The sequence below is a fragment of the Hyperolius riggenbachi genome, chromosome 4 (assembly GCF_040937935.1).
Source record: "Hyperolius riggenbachi isolate aHypRig1 chromosome 4, aHypRig1.pri, whole genome shotgun sequence".
Classification (NCBI taxonomy): domain Eukaryota; kingdom Metazoa; phylum Chordata; class Amphibia; order Anura; family Hyperoliidae; genus Hyperolius; species Hyperolius riggenbachi.
In genome coordinates, this window is record NC_090649.1 from 293,851,887 (window position 1) to 293,863,702 (window position 11,816).

Here is an 11,816-nt window from a genome sequence, read left to right on the forward strand (position 1 = left end):
TTTGCTGGATACCATGTGATTTCTTTGCATGCTCCACTTTATCTCCCATCACCTTCCTAAACTCTCAAGTGCGTTAAAAGACTAGCTTCAAGGCTAGCCGAAGTGATCAATAGCACACCCAGTGCCTTGATCCTACAGAGTTTTGGAAACAGGCGCACAAATGGTGGCACCATTATTTCAGGGTCTACAAAAAAAAAGGTACTAAGACATTATTAATTTGTGCAAATGTGAGCTGTTTGACTTGTGCGGAAAGGAGATATGCATGAAACTATGTAAACCCTGCATGAAATCTTGTAAACAGTGCACACTTTAAGCCTTTCGGGACTGCCGTAGGTAAAACCTACTCCGTACTTGTGGCTGCCCTAGGCTTTTGCGGCGTACGATTTACGTCACCCGCCGTTTCCGCTCCCGACACGATCGTGCACACCCGAGAGGGGAGATTAAGCTATCATATGAGAGCTGACATCTCCCCTCAGTGATCAGGAGCCATCGCGAGTGGTTCCTGATCACGTGATCACTACGATCGCCGGCGGATCATAGTGATCACTGTTAGAGATGAGGCGGTATGTGGGAAGTAGAGGATCCACTCACCTTCCTGACATTCCCCCGGCGATCAGCACTCCCCTCCGCTCTGGCCAGCATCCCCACTCGCTCTGTTGTAAGTGTCGGGTCCCAGCTTGATGACGTCATCAAGCCGCCACCTGGAACTTAACGTCAGTACGAGCATGGATGCCAGCCAGAGTGGAGGGGTCCACAGCTGCTCATCGCTGGAGCCAGGGAGGTGAGTAAAGGCTGCCTACAATACAGGTGACACCTGGCCACACTGGGGACACCATACCCAGCTCAGCCCTACTAGGGATCCGGCTGCCTGACCCCCCCAAACGCTCTCCCCCCCCCCCCCCCCCCCCCATGCAAAATCACCTAGTCCTTAAGGGAGGTTAGGCAGCTGGTCCCAGAAGGGTTAAGAAACAAAGTTATTCAACACCCATATTAATAATTATATAGAACAATTGTGTAAAAACTTTGTTTGTTGTTTATGTTCCAATTTTCTAATAAAACATTTTGTTTAATGGGTAACTTCACTTTAGTACAAAAATGTATATAACATAGTTCATCATTATACATGTTATTTTGAATTATCTTGTAACTGAATGACATTCAATATTATTAATCAACTTTAGTCTTCAGTTACTATAGCTTTTTTTTAGGAAACCGTGGCAACGGTGTACAGTTTGGTGTAAATGCACCACTGCAATTCTGATGACACCCAGCTATATTTTTTGGTCTTGGGTCATAAGTCTTGTGCAAAGCATAAAGTATAATTCTTACACTCTACTGGTTTCTGGGTGTACTGCAGAAAGGCGTAGTGTGTATACCGCTACAACCCACCAATCCTCTCTGACAGTGCCCGACCGGGTCAGCAAGGCTCACATAAAGTCCAGAAGCAGAAGGTCCGCACTTGTCCAAGGGTCAAAATCTTTATTTAGGACATATCAATGACATCACATGCATCACAAAGCTGACATGTTTCGAGCTATACTAGCTCTTAATCATAGCTAGTATAGCTCGAAACATGTCAGCTTTGTGATGCATGTGATGTCATTGATATGTCCTAAATAAAGATTTTGACCCTTGGACAAGTGCGGACCTTCTGCTTCTGGACTTTCTGGGTGTACTGTTATCATCAGACCGCTACTCAAGAAACCATCTTAAGACCCAGATGCTCTAAAAGCTACAGACCTGTCTCCAACCTCTCCTTTCTGCGTAAAGTTATTTAAAAAGGCCGTCTATCTCCAACTTGAAGCCAGGCTCTCAAAACCCTCTACAATCTGGTTTCAAAAACCATCACAGCTGTAAAACAGCCCTCACCCAGATCTGCAATGATTTTCTTATGGCAAGAGACAGAGGCCAATGTTCCATCCTGATTTTGCTCAACCTCTCAGCAGCTTTTGACACAGTTAATCATGAAATCTTAACAGGCTACAAGTGTACTGTGGCATTGATGGCTTAGTTCTCCAATGGTCAACTCCTTCCTGGCTGACAGAACATAACGGGTATCCTTGGGGCCTTTCCTTTTCAACCCTGTACCATTAAAACATGGTATATCCTAGGGAGCAATACTATCCCTTTGCTGTTCACCATATACATGCTGCCACTTGGAAAAATCATCAAAAAACATGGCTTGACATACCACTGCAATGCAGATGACACCCAGCTATATTTATCATTCAAACCTGGCTTCACAGACTCTTCATATATAAACGTATGCTTAGCTGAGCTTCAGTAGTGGATGAATGAAAACTGTCTGAGGGCTGGTTCAGATGGACGTTTGGAGGCGTTGCGTTCGTTGGCGTCGCGTTCGTGGGCTTTCAGCAGCGTTCGTGTTGTGTTTAGATGCGGTTGCGTTTTTTCTTCCCCTAGGGGGACATTAGCCGTCGCGGTTAACCGCCCCTGGAAGCTACATGTAGCTTCCAGGGGCTCCTTGAACACCAGGGAAAATCGGGTCCAAACGCCGCGTTTGTGTAAACGCGCTTGAAAGCTTGGTACAAACGCTCCCATTCACTTGAATGGGAGCGTTTAACACCAAGCCCCGAATGCTGGCTGTAAACGCTCTGCAAGCGTCCGTCGGAACCAGCCCTAAAACTAAATGTTGACAAAACTGAGGCTCATGTTATTCAAGGTCAGTGCTCGACAGCAAAGCAGCTCCAGTCTAAGCTAGCACCGCTAATGATAGGGAGTTCAGACCAAAACAACAACAAAGACTTTGTGCACAGCCTGGCTGTACTGACCGATGGGAAATTAAGCTTCAGGAATCAAATCTCAGCTGTTGTGAAACATTCCTTCTTTCACCTAAGGAAAATTGCAAAAGTTAAGTACCTCATACCTCCAGCATATCTTTTAACGCTAGTTCATGCCTTCATCACATCATGGTTGGACTACTGCAATGTTCTCTATACTGGCCTTCCAAGCAAAGACTTGTACCACCTGCAATCAATACAGAATGCTGTTTAACCACTTCAGCACCACAGGGTTTTTTGCTTAAAAACCAGAGCAATTTTCACATTTCAGTGCTCCTCCCATTCATTCACCAATAACTTTATTGCTACTCATCAGATGTAAATGATCTATATCTTGTTTTTTGCCACAAATTATGCTTTGTGAGGGTGATATTTGCTTTTAGTAATTATGTTATTATCTGTGCATTTTAAAGGGAAAAATGAGAAAAAAAAAGAAAAAATACACTATTTCTCCATTTCCATCCACTATAGTTTTCAAATAAACAATGTTACCATAGGTAAAACCCACACATTGTATTTGCTAATTTGTCCTGGTTATCTCAACATTTAAATAATGTTCCTAGTACAATGTATGGCGATAATATATTAGTTTCTGGTTTGTGTTTTTTGTTTTCTCATTGTACTCTATCAGTAATTAATTATCTTCATGATTAACAGTAATACACTCTCATGGCATACATATTTTAAAAGCTAAGTCCCTAGGGTAACTATGTATTCTCTTTTCAATGCTGTCACTTTTTTTTTTTTTTTTTTTTTTACAAGTATTTATTTAGGGGTATAGAGTACATGAAAATAACAGTTTTATTGCTTTTCATTCAGTTTTCCGGTAAAAAAAAATCACATGACTTAGCCCTCAGTTGTCAAACAACACAAAATCTATTCTCTCACTTGTCACGGTTAAAATGATACCCTATATACATAATCAAATAGCTTATTGGGCATACAGCACACTGTTTACCACAAGTACGCCTATCTACTCCCCTGAGCTTCAGATGAAGTTTTGTGGGGAGTAGATAAGCGTAGCAAGGGATTCAAAGTGGTTAAGGCTGTTAACAAGCCAATACTACCATTGCCACATAACACTGATCCTTCACTCACTCCACAGGCTACCGGTAAAGTGGAGAATTCTATTGAAGATTGCCTTATTTACATTCAAATCCTTGTGCAATCTGGGCCCTGGATACCTGAAGGACTTGTTGCAACTGCATCATACAACCCACAATCTTAGATCAAAAGGATCAAATAACTTGGTCACCCCCAGAGTCCATCTCAAAAGCTTTGGAGACAGAGCCTTCTGTCATGCTACCCCTACACTTTGGAACTCCCAAACCCAATCAAGACACCTCCATCCCTGGAAGCATTTAAGTCCAAACTGAAAAGTTACCTGTTTAGTCTGGCACTTACAAACAACTATTTCCTCTGTAACACAGTCCAGCTTGCAACCATGGATTGATCTAAGACAGTGGTTCCCAACCTTTTCCGGCCCGGGGAACACTGTCTGACCAAATTTGTTTCCGGGGAACGGTGCAGTGGGGGGGGGGGATGCGGCCCCCGGTTGTTTGCGCGACCTAGTGGACAGTGCCGTGCGCAGCAGGCTATGGGGGGGGGGGGCTGGGGTGCGGCTGCATAGCTAGCATAGTTGCCCCAGTGTAGGGAGTTTAGTTGCCTCAGTATAGCTAGTATAGTGCCCCAGTATAGCCAGAATAGTGCCCCAGTATAGCTAGTATAGTGCCCCAGTATAGTGCCCCAGTATAGTGCCCCAGTATAGTCAGTATAGTGCCCCAGTATAGTGCCCCAGTATAGCCAGAATAGTGCCCCAGTATAGCCAGAATAGTGCCCCAGTATAGCCAGAATAGTGCCCCAGTATAGTGCCCCAGTATAGTCAGAATAGTGCCCCAGTATAGCCAGAATAGTGCCCCAGTATAGCTAGTATAGTGCCCCAGTATAGCCAGTATAGTGCCCCAGTATAGTGCCCCAGCATAGCCAGTATAGTGCCCCAGTATAGTGCCCCAGCATAGCCAGTATAGTGCCCCAGTATAGCCAGTATAGTCCCAGTATAGCCAGTATAGTGCCCCAGTATAGTGCCCCAGCATAGCCAGTATAGTGCCCCAGTATAGCCAGTATAGTGCCCCAGTATAGTGCCCCAGCATAGCCAGTATAGTGCCCCAGTATAGCCAGTATAGTGCCCCAGTATAGTGCCCCAGTATAGCCAGAATAGTGCCCCAGTATAGCCAGAATAGTGCCCCAGTATAGCTAGTATAGTGCCCCAGTATAGCCAGTATAGTGCCCCAGTATAGTGCCCCAGCATAGCCAGTATAGTGCCCCAGTATAGCCAGTATAGTGCCCCAGTATAGCCAGTATAGTGCCCCAGTATAGCTAGTATAGTGCCCCAGTATAGTGCCCCAGGATAGCCAGAATAGTGCCCCAGTATAGCTAGTATAGTGCCCCAGAATAGTGCCCCAGTATAGCCAGTTTAGTGCCCTCCCGCCCGTCCCCGCGGCTGCCGCTGTTATTACCTTAACAGCTGCCGCTCTCCCCTCTACGGCGCGTGTATATTCAAGCAGCGTATCTCCGGCTGCTCTGTGTGATGCGGAAGGAAGCAGGGCAGCGGCTTCCTGTAACGGCGATATGTATCGCCGTTACTATGGTAACTGAGCCCTGCCTCCTGCGCATCACATACAGAGCAGCCGAGAGATATGCTGCTAGAATATACATGCGCTGGAGAGGGGAGAGCTGCCGCTGCTAAGGTAATAACAGTGGCGGCCGCGGGGACGGGTGGGAGGGGGAGAAGAGGACGGCACACCAGGCAACGTTCCGCGGCACACTAATGTGCCGCGGAACAGTGGTTGAAAAACGCTGATCTAAGACACATCTATATGCTTTGAGTCCTATTGGAGAAAAGGGCTTTACAAATGTTATTTTATTGTATTGTATTGTATTGTATTGCATTGTATTGTACAGCAATGGCATAATCATTCCACATTGAGGAGAAATCCTGTACATGAATGGAGGTGAAAGTGTAGATACACTTTGGAGATCAGAAATTATTTTGGAGAAAAATATTCAACAATAAGGATGTTGGTGAGAAGGTAAATATTAACATCACTTTATAGTGCAAGCTATTTTACAACTGTGGTAATGTATTTTTATATAAGGACACAGATTTTTGCTATAATCTATGCACCCCAAATCACATCCTATAGATCACAGCTCCACTAAACATAGTAAGTTTTGCATGAATGTGAATATCTTTTGAATCAGTTAAATTGTTAGCATTTACTGGCCTCATGCATGCAGCATGCAGCGTGGGTGATTTCTTTACTACTGCATATACTATACCTCTCCAGCACTCCTCAAGTCGTTTTGTCTTCAGCAGACAGCTGGTTTGGAAGAGTCAAGTATGCTGCTGTGCAGACAGCCCTGAGACACTGAGATGGCCTTATGGTGGGAGGCACAGAGCCCTTGAAGGCAGTGAAACACAAGCAGCAATTGAAGCTGGCTGAAGGTTAGCAGTGCTCCTAGAGGTCCTGTGAAAAGTCTAGGCAGCCCAGCTTGGCAATGCTCCAAAAACTACTGTTCACAGGGCTCTTCTCACAGCCCCTTGTTCAAGGGAATCTAACTGGGAAAGAAAGTGAAATGTAACTAAACCAAGCCCTTCTTTAACAACCCCAGGCCTCCACTGTATTTGTACTGTATTTGGTTCCCTTCAAGTCTTTTAAGTGAGGATCAGAACCTAGTGCAGAAATCACACAGTCGGTCTGCTGTGCTTAACAGTGACTGCATCCCCACTACCAGTGTCCGCATGTACCAATTTTTCAGTTACTTCTAGTAATTTTTATTGTAGCCAATTGGAACTGAGTGTTATATTATCCAACTAAACCACAAATAACTGCTGGTGATTCCTTTAGTCCCAATCAGATCTCTCCGGCAAAAAACACTAAAAATACATAGGATCCAATAGAAACATCCATTACTGAAGCTTGGATAAAATGATTGAATTGACTAATGTTCGGAATGCCACCTTCATGGGCATCAACAGAGTAAAGATGATCTCCACCTAATGTTTTTTTTAGCTATATCATAACTATCAGGGCTCCTCTTCTTTATATTGAAGAAGTTCTTATTGTCATTGGCTCAGTGGCGGACATACGGCTGTGCCGCCGCACGAGGGCCCCTGAAGTTCCGTTGCTTTAGGGGCCCATTAAGTATTTGTTTTTTTAATATATATTTTTTTTATTTTTTTCCCTGGGGGGCCCCCGACTCCTATCCTCCCTCCCTCGCCTCGGGGGGCCCCCTCCCGGTATGCGCGGCGGGAGAGCGGCAAATACAGGATGTTTCCGGGGCTCCAGGCAGGCGCTAGAGGCTCAGCGGCCACTTGGTGTCCGATGTCTCCAACTCTTTATACGGCTCGCTACTAAACCAGGAAGTAGCGAGCAGTATACAAAGTTGGAGACATATTGGAGACCAAGCGGCTGAGCCTCTAGCTCCTGCCTGGAGCCCCGGAGACTTCCTGTATTTGCCGCTCTCCCGCCGCGCATGATTGCACGTATTTTCTGGGCTTATCTGCCGACATGATTGCACCCCGAGGTGAGGAAGGGGGGAGGATAAGAGTCGGGCCCCCCACCTGGATAGCTACCCACCCACCCGGCTACCTACCTACCTACCCACCCGGCTACCTAACCACCTACCTACCCACCCACCAGGCTTCCTACCTACCTACCTACCCGGCTACTTACCCACCCACCCGGCTACCTACCCACCCACCAGGCTACCTACCCACCCGGCTACCTACCTTTCCAACCGGCTACCTACCTAACCACCCACCCGGCTACCTACCTACCTACCTGGCTAGTTACCAACCCACCCACCAGGCTACCTACCCACCCGGCTACCTACCCACCAGGCTGCCTACCTACCTACCCACCCACCCACCAGGCTACCTACCTACCGGGCTAGTTACCAACCCACCCACCAGGCTACCCACCTGGCTACCTACCCACCAGGCTACCTACCTACCCACCCACCAGGCTACCTACCCACCCAGCTACCCAGCCACCCACCAGGCTACCTACCCACCCACCCACCCACCAGGCTACCTACCCACCCGGCTAAGGGCTACCTACCCACACACCCACCAGGCTTCCTACCTACCTACCCACCCGGCTACCTACCTACCCACCCGGCTACGTACCTAACCACCCACCCACCCGGCTGCCTACCTACTGGGCTAGTTACCAACCCACCAGGCTACCTACCAACCCGGCTACCCACCCACCAGGCTACCTACCTACCCACCCACCCACCAGGCTACCTACCTACCGGGCTAGTTACCAACCCACCCACCTGGCTACCTACCCACCAGGCTACCCACCCACCAGGCTACCTACTCACCCGGGTACCTACCCACCCACCAGGCTACCTACCCACCCACCAGGCTACCTACCCAACCAGCTACCCAGCCACCCACCCGGCTACCTTCCCACCCACCCACCAGGCTACCTACCTACCCACCCACCAGGCTACCTACCCACCCACCCACCAGGCTACCTACCCACCCGGCTAAGGGCTACCTAGCCACCCACCAGGCTACCTACCTACCCACCCACCCACCAGGCTACCTACCCACCCGGCTACCCACCCACCCACCAGGCTACCTACCCACCCAGCTAACCAGCCACCCACCCGGGTACCTACCCACCCACCAGGCTACCTACCCACCCGGCTAAGGGCTACCTACCTACCCACCCACCAGGCTGCCTACCTACCTACCCACCCACCAGGCTAAACCCATCCCACCCACCAGGCTACCATACCACCCACCCACCCATGGGAGCTGCGCGCCGGATGGAGGCTGGGACAGGAGGTCTGCTGCTGCAGGTGAGTAAATGTTTTTCTTTTTTTATTTACAGTATATTAGCAGGTGTATGTTCTGGGCAGGTCTGCCACTGCAGCCAAATAGATCAGCAGGGCCGCCAGGCAACTAGTATTGTTTAAAAGGAAAGAAACCCTCACCCCAGGTTCGCTGTAAATTACAGTTAGCTCCGCCCTCATCCGGTCATTACCACGCCCATTTTTTGCCACGGGGCTTTGCGCCGCAGGTTCTATCCGACCTATAGGTCGTAGGGGCCCGCAATTGCAATTTTGCACAGGGGCCCACTGCTGGCTGTGTCCGCTACTGCATTGGCTGTATGTTTGACGTATTTTTCCTGCTGCAGAATACATTTGGGTCCAATCCAGCATCTCCCTGGTGGTATTACATGATGAATGATGTTTTTCAGCATTGAGAACTCCATAAATCCTTATCAAATTGCCACCACCATTTTCAGGATTGTAGCACTATTCTTGCAAGGAACCTCCACCATGCTTCACTGCTGTCTGCAGACCCTCATTATTGTTTCGCTCTTTAGCCTTTTGGAGAACAAACTGCCATTTGCTACATCCAAATATTTTAAAATTTGTCTCATCAGTCCAGAGCATCTGGACATTTTATGGCACCCCATTTCTTTGTGCATAGTTGTATAATAGTTCAGATGCCACTGGTCTTCTCCTGACCGGTTTCACTCACTGACAACCAGAGAAACTAGTTGGGTAGGAGACCAGCAGCACTCAATCTATTATTTGAGCTCCTTCTGCAACTTTGGTTGCCCTGTCAACAGGTCTCCTTATGTGAGTTTTATTGTTTTAATCTATCATGGGTTATTTGTGAGAAGTTTTTACTTAAACAATATACACTATGGCCTGGGGCACACCAGAGGAGTTTTTCTGAGCGTTTTGAGCATTTAAATCTGCTGCTAATGTTATCCTATGTGTCTGTGCACACTGGAGCAATGAGGTTTTGTAAAAAAAAAAACCATAGCATTACATTGGGAAGAGCTTTTGAAACCTCTAAAAGCTCTTCCCATTGTAATGCTATGGTTTTTTTTACAAAACCTCATTGCTCCAGTGTGCACAGACACATAGGATAACATTAACAGCAGATTTAAAAACTGAAAACGCTCAAAAAAACTCCTCTGGTGTGCCCCAGGCCTTAGGCCCAGTGCACACCAAAACCGCTAGCAGATCCGCAATACGCTAGCGGTTTTGGGAGCTGATTTCAGAGCGATTCTAGGTATGTTTAGAGAGGTTTTCTAAACATACCTAGCGGTTTTGGGTGCGTTTTTGTGTAGCAGATTACACATATTTTTACAGTAAAAGCTGTTACTGAACAGCTTCTGTAACAAAAATGCCTGGCAAACCGCTCTGAAGTAGCGTTTTTCAGAGCGGTTTGCGTTTTTCCTATACTTTACATTGAGGACGAAACGCTTCCGAAATCCGCAAACGCGCAGCAGGAGGCGCGTTTGCGGCTTGGCAAAAACCTCAAACCGCCGGTGTACACCATACCATTGCAATACATTAGCCAAGCGTTTTTCCAGGCGGATGCGGCCGGCGGATCGGTCCAAAAACCGCTCGGTGTGCACTAGGCCTTAGAGAGTTTTTGTGTTTTACCTACTCCTGCTCATGGAGAAATAAGGGAGAAGAAGGGAGGGGACTTTATGTAAAAAGAAAGATGAGGTCAGCACTAAATGAATTAGAGGCAGGTAGTGCTTTAGCTGCTGCCAATGGTGTGCACTTATGGTTGCAATTCAATAACTTAAATAAGAAGGCAGATGAGGCACTATCCACTGCTTTAATGGCTTATTTAGCAATCCAGCACCAACAAGACATTCACAGCAAAGGTATAGTGAGATACCAGCAGCACGGTGGCGTAGTGGTTAGCTCTCTCGCCTTGCAGCGCTGGGTCCCTGGTTCGAATCCCAGCCAGGGCACTATCTGCAAAGAGTTTGTATGTTCTCTCCGTGTCTGCGTGGGTTTCCTCCGGGCACTCCGGTTTCCTCCCACATTCCAAAAACATACAGATAAGTTAATTGGCTCCCCCTAAAAAAAAAAATTGGCCCTAGACTACAGTACTTACACTACATAATATAGACATATGGCAATGGTAGGGATTAGATTGTGCGCTCCTTTGAGGGACAGTTAGTGACAATATATATATACACTGTACAGCGCTGCGTAATATGTCGGCGCTATATAAATACTAAATAATAATAATAATAATACCAGCTTATATCACTAAACATTTGCTTTGAATGTCTTGTTGGTTGTGCTGGATTGCTGAATAATCCATGCAAGTAGTGGATGGTGCCTTGTCTACCTTCTCATTTGAGACATAATTTTATGTAGAGGTGAGCATTTTTATAGACATACTGATGACAGCCAAGGATGTGGATGGATTAAGATGATAATTGCCCTTGATTGATACTGATTATTTAAGTTGTAATTTGGTTGCCAGTGGCTGGTAGGCCGTCTTTTTGCATTTGGTGTGGGATACACTCTGGATTGCAGGACACTTGGGTATTTGCAGAGCTGACAGCAGTGGTATACTTGCTTATATAAGCTGTCTATATTACCTCCAATTTAATCATTACCCACGTATGAAGTAGTATTTAGAGAAAAGATAAGAGGAGGCAGTCTCTCTTTTCCAACATAGATGACCTGACTCCTCCCACACCTTGTTTTTACTGAGATATTATCTCTTTGTTATAGCACGGTCTTATAAGAATCTAAGCTGCAGTGCTGGCCACAAAGTGTTAATCATTCAGTAGTAAAGGGTGGAGCTGGAGAGTGATAGCTGCTCTCTAGATGGGCTCACCCATTTTGTTACCAATCTATACTTGCAGGAGAAACCTGTGGATTACATGACTGACTTTTACATAGGGTATTTCTTTTTAATTGCTGAATGCAATTTTAAACTTGTTGGAATAATGGCATTAACTTATTAATTGGCTTCTCACTGATCATCCTTAATGTTCACACCAAAAAGGGGTCATGTCTGTGATCCTTACCAAGTATTTTACATGTAATCGATTTGACATCAGCAAATTAAGGAGATCCTGTAGAGGTGTAATGGTACCCATACACGGTACAATAAAAACATTAGATTTTCCAGTTTTTTCTACCAAAATGATCGAATCGAATGGA

At 46.5% G+C, this 11,816-nt stretch overlaps 1 long non-coding RNA gene across 3 annotated transcripts in view; it reads left to right on the forward strand.

Moving 5' to 3' along the window:
* Positions 1 to 11,816, forward strand: part of LOC137570753 (uncharacterized) — a 120,621-nt gene that overhangs the window by 104,494 nt on the left and 4,311 nt on the right. The gene's annotated exons all lie outside the window — the stretch shown is intronic.